Raw genomic sequence first — 12,294 nt, forward strand, 5'->3', positions numbered from 1 at the left:
ATCAATGAACTATGAGTAATTCCCAATTCCAAAAGTAAAAATTTACATTCCATTTCCCAGTAAGAGAAGAAAAAATGCATTTTCTTCTATAGCTTTCTATAAGGTTTGCCATATATGTTCTCATAAAATAACAAGGAACCTAAATATTTTAGAATTTTCCTGGTTAGTGCTAAAAAGTCAATACTGAACATACACATCAGCTTTTAGAAACTGTAATTAAAGGTAATGAAATAATCTAGATTTAATTTGCATTTAAGAATAAAAAGAATATTGGGTATCAGCAAGTATTCAGATTTATTAAGAGTCAAAAATGTCATTACAGCTCATGTGTACATGGAACATTAGTCATTCATTTTGTTAATCTAACATAATATGGAGTATAATTTTTCAGAACATCAAAATAATAGCTTTTACTTCATTTCTTCACTTCTATAAGGACATGCACAATAGACTCTGCAGCTACATATGCACCCTATTAGGGCTAATTGAAAATAGATGGTACAATTAACCTGCTTCTTAGTAAAAAGCATTAACACTTAATGTGAAAGTCTAATCACAATAAAAAGAGGTTCACATTGGAAGAAAATGTGGTGAATAATTCAAAATCATCTGATTTTCTCATATAAAGTAAATTAAAGAAAGAAAAAGTTAATATAACAACACCAAAAGCAGCAATTACATCATTTGCATTTCTAATCTTTGCTTTCCTTCCCAGATGTATTCAATTTCAGAAGATTCTATAAATGAATTAACACAATGACTCATAGTATTTAGGTGCAACATAGCAAAACTGAGCAGGTGGTCATAGAACAAAAAGCAGTAAACCTAACCATTAAAATACAAAGTATGAAAATTATCAGGCAAACTCTTATGTAGGGAAAACCACCTGGATTATTTTAACAAATTTCATTAAACACAGATTTTTTTGATGACACTATAACTCAAAATTCAATAAGCTCTTTAAAGATGTCAAATATTCAGTTAATCATTTTTAAATTTGTGTTGAAGTATACTTGATTTATAAGATTATACTAGTTTCAGAGGCGTACAGCATAGTGACTCAGCATGTTTATTGATTATACTACATTAAAAGTTATTAGAAAACAATGATATAATTCACTGTGCTGTATGACATATCCTTATTATTTATCTATTTTATATATAGTAGCTTGTATTTCTTAATCCCTATCTTGCTTGTTTATACAGTCAAGCCACCTCAGGATGGCTGTTCTCTTGCTGTGTGTATGTCCCCTGCTGGACCCGTCCCTGCTTTACCTATATACTACTCACATGACCTGCTTGCCCTGATCCAGCTAGTGATCGTTCTCATCCTTAGGCCAGAAGAGCTCCACTTGCTAGTTTATTAAAGGGAAACCTCTGCCCTCTTGAAGCTCCATAAATTAAGGGACCTTGAGAGACCTGCTGCTCCACCTTCTGGTTTCCCTGGTAACTAATAGGCCAACCAGACATCAATTCACTATATAAAAAGTAGACTCCTCCTCCACTGAGTAGCAAAGATGGCTGCTATAGCTTGTTGTGTGCTCGCCGGCCTGCCCGCCAGCTTACACACATTGTGGAGTGTCACTCTAGGAAATTTTGCTTCAGACATGTAAGATCCCCTATCGAATAAGCCACTGGTGTCTCGGTCACTGTCTCTGGGCTCTTCTTTCTCTAGGCTGGGCAGCTCGAGGCTTGCAGGCCTGTGGGGTGCAGCCCGATAATTGGTGACCTGGCTAGGAGGCTGAGGAAATTTCTCTGAGCCCTCAGTATGTCAGGAAATAAAGTTTAGGGGGTCACCCACTAGCATGGTGGACCCTGTGACAGCTGACTACCATGAGATAGTCTGTCATACTGATATCTTCAGAGTCTCTTTCCAGTTTAAAGGTAGTAGCCCTATGCTCTTGGCTCATTTGACTGCAATGGGGGAATGGTTGCTGAATACAGACAAAATGCAAGGATCTCTATTATCTATCAAATACTTGGATGTTATCTGTTTGGGTAAAATAAGCATATCCCTGACACTGCCCCCCCCCCCAAGTAATTATAGAAACAGGCTTTATTAACTTAGAGACAGGCATGTGAATTGAGTTTGGCCAGTTACCCTGAGGGTTTGGTTTTGGACCTCTGGTGATGGCAAAATAATGAGTACCCTTGGGCTTCTGGTCCTAGCTATGGAAGGGGCAGGGCAGTGATATAGTGTGATGGAACAACACAGCTCTAACAGCACTGTAGAGTGCTGCTCTGTGTAATCTACAGCGTGTTACAACAGGTGGAAGACATTACAAAAGACCTACTCAAGTTACTACCAATGCAAAAAGCCAATATTCATGGTCAGGAACAGATGTGAGGAACATACAGGACCCCCATAGACATCCATAGTGACCAAGGAATACACTTTACCAGCCATAAAGTTCAGGAGTGTCTGACAAAAGTGGCATATGCTGGCATTTCCACCTGCCCTATAACCAGTCTGCTGCAGGGATAATTGAAAGGATGACTGGGTTACTTAAACAACAACTGAGACAAGAAACTTGTTCTCTCCACAGGTATGAGCATCCCAGGAGCAATCACTGCAGTGCTTACACCACATTAATCCAAAAATAACAAGTCACCCCAACCTGAATTCAACTGTTTTAGCCCTTGCTGCAGGATCTATCCCCAGAAACACACATGAAAAAACCCTGGGGCTGACAGGTAAGTCCCTGGTGCTTTGGGTTTGTTGCTGCCACATGAGGAATAGGATTAGAAAAGAATAATTGGGATTGACATATATACACTATTGATATCGTGTATAAAATAGATAACTAATGAGAACCTGCTGTGTAGCACAGAGAACTCTACTCAGTGTTCTGTTGTGACCTAAATGGGAAGGAAATGCAAAAAAGAGGGGATATATGTATACTTACAGCTGATTCACTTTGCTGTACAGCAGAAACTAATACAACATTGTAAGGCAACTATTACTTACACTGCAATAAAAATTAAAAGAAAAATCTAGTAAGAAAAAAGTTGCTATATATATATTACAGAAATGGGTTACATATGTTCATTAAAATATGTGTATAACTTATTCATAATATCACAAATGGAATAACCTAAGTGTTCAGAGTAATAAAATGGGAAAATTATGGCATAATCACATAACAGATACTACACAGCAATAAAAATTAATGAACTATAACTGCATTTAAAAACAGGTATGAATTGTCACAAAACTAATGCTGTAAAAGATACATTACTGTCTGTATCATATAATTCTATTTACGTAAAATTCAAAATAGGCAAAATTAATCTATAGTGTTAGAAGTCAGAAGTGCACTTATCCTTGGAGGGGGTGATGACTGAAGGGAAGCTTATAAGGAACTTCTGGTACTCTAGTGATGTCTCGGTTCTTGAACCCAGTTTTGCTTCCATGTGTGTATTCAATTTGCAAAAACTGTTTTGATCTTTATACTCATGATTTGCCTGCTTTCTCCCTTGTATGTTATCAATTAAATAATTGCTTGCAAAATTTAAAATAAAGGACTTACAGATTTCACCTGTATTCTGCCCTGTCCCAGGTAAGACTACTAAAGTAATTAATCTGATTCCTTACTGAAGAAAGGTACCATTATATTAATGTTGTGGTCTCTTAAACTGAATCTCCAATATTTGGCACCAACTATGGGGATGGTGGGTAGATGGGTAGTTTTGGTACTGTAGGCCAGAACAAAACTGCAGTCAGATATGGTATTATCTCAGAATGCTATTAATGCTTGTATTTTGCTTGATGGTCTTGATTTTCCTTTATTTTGCCTGTTATACAGCTTACATTTGATCCCTAGTCTGAGCGACTGGGTGACAAAGGTGGTCTCCCTGCTGAGTTTGATTGTTTGGTCTATAGTGAGATATCTTTATCTTCTCAACTTCCATGAAAAATTGACCCAATAAGCACCTGTATCTAAAGTTTGCCCACTTTGGGGGCTTGGTATTGCATTTTGCTTTTGTATTGTATTTGATTTACATATACCTCTATATACCTGACCCAGGGATATTACAGAAGAGGAGTAGACCAAGATTGGTAAAGGTCATGAAGGATAATTACAGATGTATAGTCAGGCCACTCAAGATGGCTACTCTCTTGCTCTGTGTATATCCCCTGCTAGACCAGGCTCTGCCTCACTTACATCATACTCACATGAACCGCTTGCCACCTGCTCCAGCTAGTGATTGTTCTAATCCTTAGGCCAGAACAGCTCCACCTACTATTTATTAAAGGGAAATCTCTGCCCTCATGAAACGCCATAACCTGAGAGTCTGAGAGGGACACACCCCACCTTCTGATTTCCCTGGTAACTGATGAGCCAACCTGATGTCAATTCCCAATATAAATGGTAGCTGCCGTCTCCTCCTCCCCTGAGTAGTGAAGATGGCTGCTATAGCAGGCCTGATTGCCAGCCAGCCAGCCAGCCAATGTGGGGTGTTACTCCAAGACGTTTAGCTTCAAATTTGTAAGATCTCTTATCCAATAAGCTGTTGATATCTCTGTCACTGTCTGTGGGCTCTTTCTTTTGTTTCAAGGCTGGGCAACTCCAAGTCTTACACACCTGCATGGTGAAGCCCAACACCTTCCCTCCTTTCCTCTCCCCACTGGTAAACACTAATTTGTTTTCTTTACCTGTGTAGAGTTTGTTTCTGTTTTGCTATATACATTAATTTATTTTTTTAGATTCCACATGTAAGTGATATATAGTATGTCTTTTTCTCTGACTTATTTCACTAAGTATAATGTCCTCTAGGTTTATCCATGTTTCTACAAATGGCTGAATTCCATTCTTTTTTTTTTTTTTTACAACTGAGTAATAAAAAATTGTGGATATATACACTTATCTTAATCCATACATCTGATGAACACTTGGGTTGCTTCTACGTACTGGCTATTGTAAATAGTGCTGCTATGAATATGGGGTGCATGTATCATTTTGAATTAGTGATCTCATATTTTTTCAGATACGCATCCAGAAATCAGTTGATGTATTGTGTGATAGTTCTTTTAGTTTTGGGGAGCCTCCATACTGTTTCCCATAGTGGCTGAACCAGTTGACATACTCACCCGCACTGTACAGGGGTTCCCTCTTTTCTCCACATTCTTGCCAGCGTTTGTTGATTTTTTGATAGCCATTCTGACAGATGTAAGGTGATATCTCATTTGCATTTCCTTGATTAGTGATGTTGAGAATCTTTTTATGTGCCTGTTGGCAACCTGAAAATCATATTCAGAAAAGTCTATTTAGATTTGCTGCTCATTTTTTGATTGGGTGATCTGCTTTTTGATATTTGAGTTGTGTAAGCTGATATAGTTTGGATATTAACCACTTGTTGGTCATATCATTTGAAAATATTTTCTCCCATTCAGTAGGTTCTTTTTGATGGTTTCCTTTGCTGTGCAAAAGCTTAAGTTCAATTAGGTCCCATTTGTTTTGCTTTTCTTTTGCCTTAGGAGACAGCAATATTCTTCACCTACAGTTTGTCAGTGTTCTGCCTATTCTCCTTTAGGAGTTATGGTTTCAGTTCTTACACTTGCATCTCTAATCCGTTTTGGGTTTATTGTATGCAGTGTGAGGGAATGTTCTAGTCTCTTTGTCATATTAAAACTGCCGTACAGTTTTCCCAGCACTACTTACTGAAGAGACTTATCCATTGCATATTCTTGCCTCCTTTGCAGTTTTTCCTCTTTAAAAAAATAAATTGTCTATAGTGATCATTTCAAAATCTACAACTTTTAGTTGTGCATGAGTTTTCAACTGTGTTTGGACTTTTAAAATGTCTTTTAATGTAAGGGGGGAAAAAAAACCTTTAAAACTGATTTAAAGAACATTCTGAATACACTTGCTACCCCTCTTGTATACTTGGGGCAGACATCATTAATCAGTTTTCAGACTGTTTGTTGATAAGTCTACATTTAGTTGTAGAATGCTTCATAACAGTCTCAAGGCTGCAATTATCAATTCTTGGGATTTCTATAATAAAAGAACCACTTAACAAGCCCAGTTTAAAGCTCTATTTGTTTAGGACTGAGAAAAATTAATCAAAATAATTATACAAAACTCACTTCAAAAGAGGGGGCATGTAGATAACTGCAGGGGCATTACTTTATGACATGAGAAAAATATTATTTGGAGCTTTTAGGGATTGTTTTCTTAAGAGTTGAAATTCCAAATAGTAACAGAAATTGAGGTGAACATAAGTGTTATACTAGGATAATAAGGTTTCAACTAATGCTGAAGACAAACAATAGAGTTGGAAAGGGATGAGATAGAGCATTGCTGTTAATACTAACATCCTTTTAATATTTAGTTTTTCAGTTTTGTTCCTATTTTCTCTTTCTTCCTGGTTCAATCTGGGGAGATAATACCTTTCTAAGAATTTGTCCATTTCTTCTGCTGTTGCTGCTGCTGGTGCTGCTAAGTCGCTTCAGTCATGTCCGACTCTGTGCGACCCCATAGATGGCGGCCCACCAGCCTCCCCCATCCCTGGGATTCTCCAGGCAAGAACACTGGAGTGGGTTGCCATTTCCTTCTCCAGTACATGAAAGTGAAAAGTGAAAGTGAAGTCGCTCAGTCGTGTCAGACTCGTAGCGACCCCATGGACTGCAGCCCACCAGGCTCCTCCGTCCATGGGATTTTCCAGGCAAGAGTGCTGGAGTGGGGTGCCATTGCCTTCTCCACCATTTCTTCTAGATTGTCCATTTTATTGGCATACAGTTACTTATAGTAGTCTCTTAGAATTCTTTGTATTTTCAATGGTGTCTGCTCTAACTTCTTTTTTTATTTATGATTTTATTGAGTTCTCTTTTTTCTTGGTGAGTCTGGCTAAAGGTTTATCAGTGTTGTTTATCTTTTCAAAGAATCAGCTTTTACTTCCACTGATCTCTTCTATTTTCTTCATTTGTATTTCTGCTCTGAATTTAATGATTTATTTTCTTCTACTAACTTTGGGTTTGCTGTTCTTTCCCTAGTTGCTCTAGGTGTAAGCCTAAGTTGTTCGAGGTTTTTCTGGTTTCCTGAGGGTCCCTCTTAGAACTGCTTTGGCTATATCCCACAGGTTTTAGATTGCCATACTTTCATTGGTCTCTAAGTACTTTTTGATTTCCTCTGTGATTTCTTCAGTGTAGTTTTTTTTTTTTTATCTTGATGGATAATATTTAATGAATGACAAAAATATATTTAATAAAATATGCTGTTGAGTCTATCCCTATTTATTTTTTTTATTTTTTAATTTTATTTTATTTTTAAACTTTACATAACTGTATTAGTTTTGCCAAATATCAAAATGAATCCGCCACAGGTATACATGTGTTCCCCATCCTGAACCCTCCTCCCTCCTCCCTCCCCATTCCATCCCTCTGGGTCGTCCCAGTGCACCAGCCCCAAGCATCCAGTATCGTGCATCGAACCTGGACTGGCAACTCATTTCATACATGATATTTTACATGTTTCAATGCCATTCTCCCGTTTTTTAAAGTATGTGCAAACATCACTTTTGTGAAAATTTAGATTTATAATGTCTAGTAGTATGAGTATGAGGGGCTTCCCTGATGGCTCAGATGGTAAAGAATCTGCCTGCAATGCAGGAGACCCAGGTTTGATCCCTGGGGCAGGAAGATTCCCTGGAGAAGGGAATGGCTACCCACTTCAGTATTCTTACATGAAGAATTACATGGACAAAGGAGTCTGGTGGGCTACAGTCCATGGAATCACAAAGAGTCAAACATGAAAGAGTGACTGAGCATTCACACACAGGATGAGTATGATCTCTTCACCTAAATTAAATGTTTTTCTCAATGTTAATACTCACTGCAGCATACTAAGTGGTCCCTAGAACCCTGAGAGAGTAATGTACATCTCTAAATACCTGAAGAGGAGGGAAGATTGAGTTACTGGGGGGCCTATGGTCTATTAAACAGAAGGAAACATTACCAAATAAACAGTCTAAAAACTAGAAAGAGTTTGTGTGCTCTCTATGAGACTATTAAAATTATATAGTGGCCTGAACAGATAACTGCACCTGTTACACATTCAAAATTTTGTTTGGAGAGAGAAATTTCTGCAGTAAAGACTCAGATGTGTTATGTCCAGTCACAAATAGCATTGGGAGTTTTTCTGAACCTTTTAATAAATGGACATTTACTGTCTGCTGAAACTTGTGAAAAGTTATAGGGTAAAGACAGTTGCAAATGGAACAAAATAAGAATGAAAAAAGATCCAAGAAATTCATGGACAAGAAAAGGTGTATTCAATTATTGTTTCATATGGTAATCAGCATTAAATGTTAAATTTAAAATTTATAGGCATTCATATAGAAATGCAAGAGATGTAGCAGAAGCCATGTGTTCGACCTTTGGGTCTGGGAGATCCCCTGGAGAAGGAAATAGCAACCCACCCCTGTATTCTTGCCTGGAAAAATCCTATTGTTAGAGGAACTTGGCAGGCTACAGTCCATAAGGTTGCAAAGAGTTGGACTTGACTTAGCAACTAAACAACAACAATTATTAATCTACTTAAGATACTGGAAACTATATTTAAAGTCAAAAGCATTTCACAAGAAAAAGGTACTTTTATTATTTGACAGTGACGTATTGAAAAGTCAAACAGAATTATGTGACAAAGCTAAACTTTTCCTTGAAATATCAGACTGACCAACAAATTTTTAATACTCTATTTTCTGAAAGTAAGAAATAATCCTACACAGATGAGAGTTTTAATTTGTTTAATTGTTAATTGTATTTAATTTGTTTAATCACTAGATAAAGCCACTTTGTCTTTGCTATGGAAAATATTCAATCATACATTGACATATACACTACCATATGTAAAACAGAGAGCCAGTAGGAACCTGCTGTATAACACAGAGAGCTCAGCCCAGTGCTCTGTGATGTCCTAGAGAGATGTAGTGGGCTGGGGGAGAGACACTCAAGGAGAGGATATGTGTAAACATATAGCTATACAGTGCATTGTATAACAGAAACTAACACATTGTAAAACAATACTACTCCAATAAAAAAAGAAAATATTCAGTCATTAAGCAAATAGAAACACGAGCTGACTGATTTTGACAATAAGCTCTTAGAACTAAAAGCCTTCTTAATGGAATGAGCTAGAGCTGGGAAAGGTAATGGCACTATTCAAATTGGGTAGGTAGGCACCTCTCAACCCCGCTCTGCCTCTAAACCAGAGGTTATGACACAAAGTACATACTAGACAAGTCTAATAAATTATGTTTATCTATAACACATTTGATTTCTTGGAAAAATACTCAAGACAATCAAGTCCTGCCAAGGTCTGATTCTTCTTCTCTATAAAATTAAAGAACTTAGATAAGAGCTAAGAGTATATCCAATTTTATATTACTGTTTGCTTGTATAAAATAAGGAAGCAACTAACAAAAATATAATTAAATAAAAGTGTTAATATAGCATTAATCATTTAAGACTAACACAATAAGAAGAATGCTAGATCACAGAGGGAGATTACAGTAACTACTGTGGACTAAATATCTGTGTACCCTCAAACACACACACCCAAACCCAACTTTGTACACACAGAAACATGTCCATACCATCCCTCCCTCTACACCTCCACCTGAGTCTCTCCACACACACAAACACACCTGCATCTCTACACACACACCCCTATCTCTGCCAACACACACCCTATCTATCCCTCTACATCCAAATCCCAGCCTCTCTACACACCCCCACACAAAAATCCCAGTCTCTCCATAGACATACACACAGACACACGTAGACCTACACCACGTCTCTACCTACACACACACTTAACTCTCCCTCCTTACACACAGCCCCTTCTCTCCCTCCACGACCTCGTCTCACCCTCAGCACTCACACACACCCAACTCTCCACACATACCTCACCAATCCTGTTTCTCCCTCCACACTCAGACCATAGTCTCTCTACACACACACCCACACATACCCCAGTAGCTACACACACAAAGAAATATACAGATACACACACTCATTTTTCCACATACTCACATTCACATCTCTAACTCTACACTCACACCCCAGTCTCTCCATACACCCACATGCAAACACACACATACCCATCTCTCCCTGTATACACATACCCCAGTCTATCTACATATACATACCCCTGATTCTCCTTTCACACTTACACAGGTTCAGATACACTTCTTTTCCTCCATAGTCAACCCCATCCCTACAAACACACACACACACACACACACACACACACCCCTACCTGTCTTCATCCATACACTCCCCAGTCTGTCTACACACACATACACACTCATTCACACAAACCCATCTGACCCTCCACATGCACATCTCTTTCCCTCCACAGCCTCCTCCTTTCCCTCAACACACATACACTTGCCTGTCTCCCTCCACACCCACCTCTAGTCTCTACAAACATAAACACATAAGTACACACCTCTCTCCCTCCACACTCATACCCTAGTCTCTCTCTACACACATGCACATCCCAGTCTCTCCAGACATACATACAAAAACACACCCCAGTCTCTCAAACACAAGTACCCACACTACATCTCTTATTCCAACACACAGCCCAAACGCTTCCCATTTCTCCCTTCAGTCTCACCCCACCTCTCCCTCAACACCCACATCCTGTTTCTCCATACCAGTCATCTCTCACTCTATAACACACCCCTACCTCTACACCTATATACCTATCTCTACCAACAAACACCCTCTTAACTCTCTCCACACTGCCTCATCTCTCCACATACACACAAAAACACACAGAAATCCATCTCTCCAGAGAAACCAATACTCATACCCATCTCAGATTCTACACCCACCCCTCAGTGTCTCCATACACACACAATCTACACACATATACCTGTCTCTACCTACACACAGCCTCTCTCCAAACACTATCTCTACATACATACCACAGTCTTTCTATACATACACCCTAGTATCTCCACACACACAGACATGCACACAACCATCTCTCTACACAAAACCCAATCTCTATACACACACACTACATCCATCTTTCCAAACATCCACACCCGTGTCTCTTAACTCCACACCCAACCTCAGTCTCTCCATACAGACACGTCAGTTCAGTTGCTAAGTCGTGTCTGACTCTTTGCGACCCTATGGACTGCAGCACGCCATGCCTCCCTGTCAATCACCAATCCCTGGAGTTTACGTAAACTCATGTCCATCCCACTTCTGACAGTGTTCTAGTTTTGGGCTTCCCTTGTGGCTCAGCTGGTAAACAACCTGCCTGCAATGTGCGAGACCTGGGTTTGATCTCTGGGTTGTAAAGACCCCCTGAAGAAGGGAAAGGCTACCCACTCCAGTATTCTGGCCTGGAGAATTCCATGAACTGTATAGTCACAGTTGCAAAGGGTCACAAAAGAGTCAGACACCACTGAGCGACTTTCACTTTCCAACTTCATGTACACACACATGCAAACATATAAACACAAGTCTCCCTCCACACTCACCCTAGTCTCTACAACCACACCCAGACCCCTGTTTCTCCTTCCACACTTACATCTCAGTCTCTTCACAGAAATACACTCACCCATCTTACCCTCACCTTCTTTTGTCTCCTTCCAAACCCACATCTCTCACTCCATACCCTAACCCAGTCTCGACACAACCATACATACACCCCTCTCCCCACAAACACCCATACCCCTCTCTGTCCTGCAACACCCCAATCTCTGAACACTCAAACACACGTGCACGTGTGCACACACGCACACACACACACACACACATATCTATCTACACATAGACATTCCCTACTCCACTAGTCTCCGTCAAACCCCCTTCTCTCCATCAACTCCCAAACACACCTATCTCTATTTACATAGAGTTGTCTCTCCCTTTACACCCCTCCATTTCTCCTTCCACACCCTTCCAGTTCCCCTTCACACCCCTCCAGTTCTCTCTCTGCTAAGTTGCTTCAGTCGCATCCAACTCTGTGTGACCCCATAGATGGGAGCCCACCAGGCTCCCCCATCCCTGGGATTCTCCAGGCAAGAATACTGGAGTGGGTTGCAATTTCCTTCTCCAATGTATGAAAGTGAAAAGTGAAAGTGAAGCTGCTCAGTCATGTCCAACTCCTAGTGACCCCATGGACTGCAGCCTACCAGGCTCCTCCATCCATGGGATTTTCCAGGCAAGAGTACTGGAGTGGGTTGCCATTGCCTTCTCCAAGTTCTCTCTCTACACCCCCATTAATTGAAATATATACCCCCATCTCTCTGATAAACTCAAAGCCCAGT

The 12,294-nt window shown here is 39.5% G+C and overlaps 1 long non-coding RNA gene across 2 annotated transcripts in view; it reads left to right on the top strand.

Moving 5' to 3' along the window:
• The first annotated feature begins 1,158 nt into the window (after positions 1-1,158).
• The window catches only part of LOC123327710, a 123,709-nt gene continuing 112,573 nt past the window's right edge, over positions 1,159-12,294 (top strand). Inside the window, exons 1-2 of one of the 2 annotated variants that reach the window (XR_006542390.2) lie at positions 1,159-1,609; positions 2,547-2,694. This is a non-coding gene — a long non-coding RNA (uncharacterized LOC123327710). The remainder of the gene's footprint in view (positions 1,610-2,546; positions 2,695-12,294) is intronic. The other variant, XR_006542389.2, reaches the window with a different exon arrangement.

This window comes from Bubalus bubalis, chromosome 10 (assembly GCF_019923935.1).
Source record: "Bubalus bubalis isolate 160015118507 breed Murrah chromosome 10, NDDB_SH_1, whole genome shotgun sequence".
Taxonomy (NCBI): domain Eukaryota; kingdom Metazoa; phylum Chordata; class Mammalia; order Artiodactyla; family Bovidae; genus Bubalus; species Bubalus bubalis.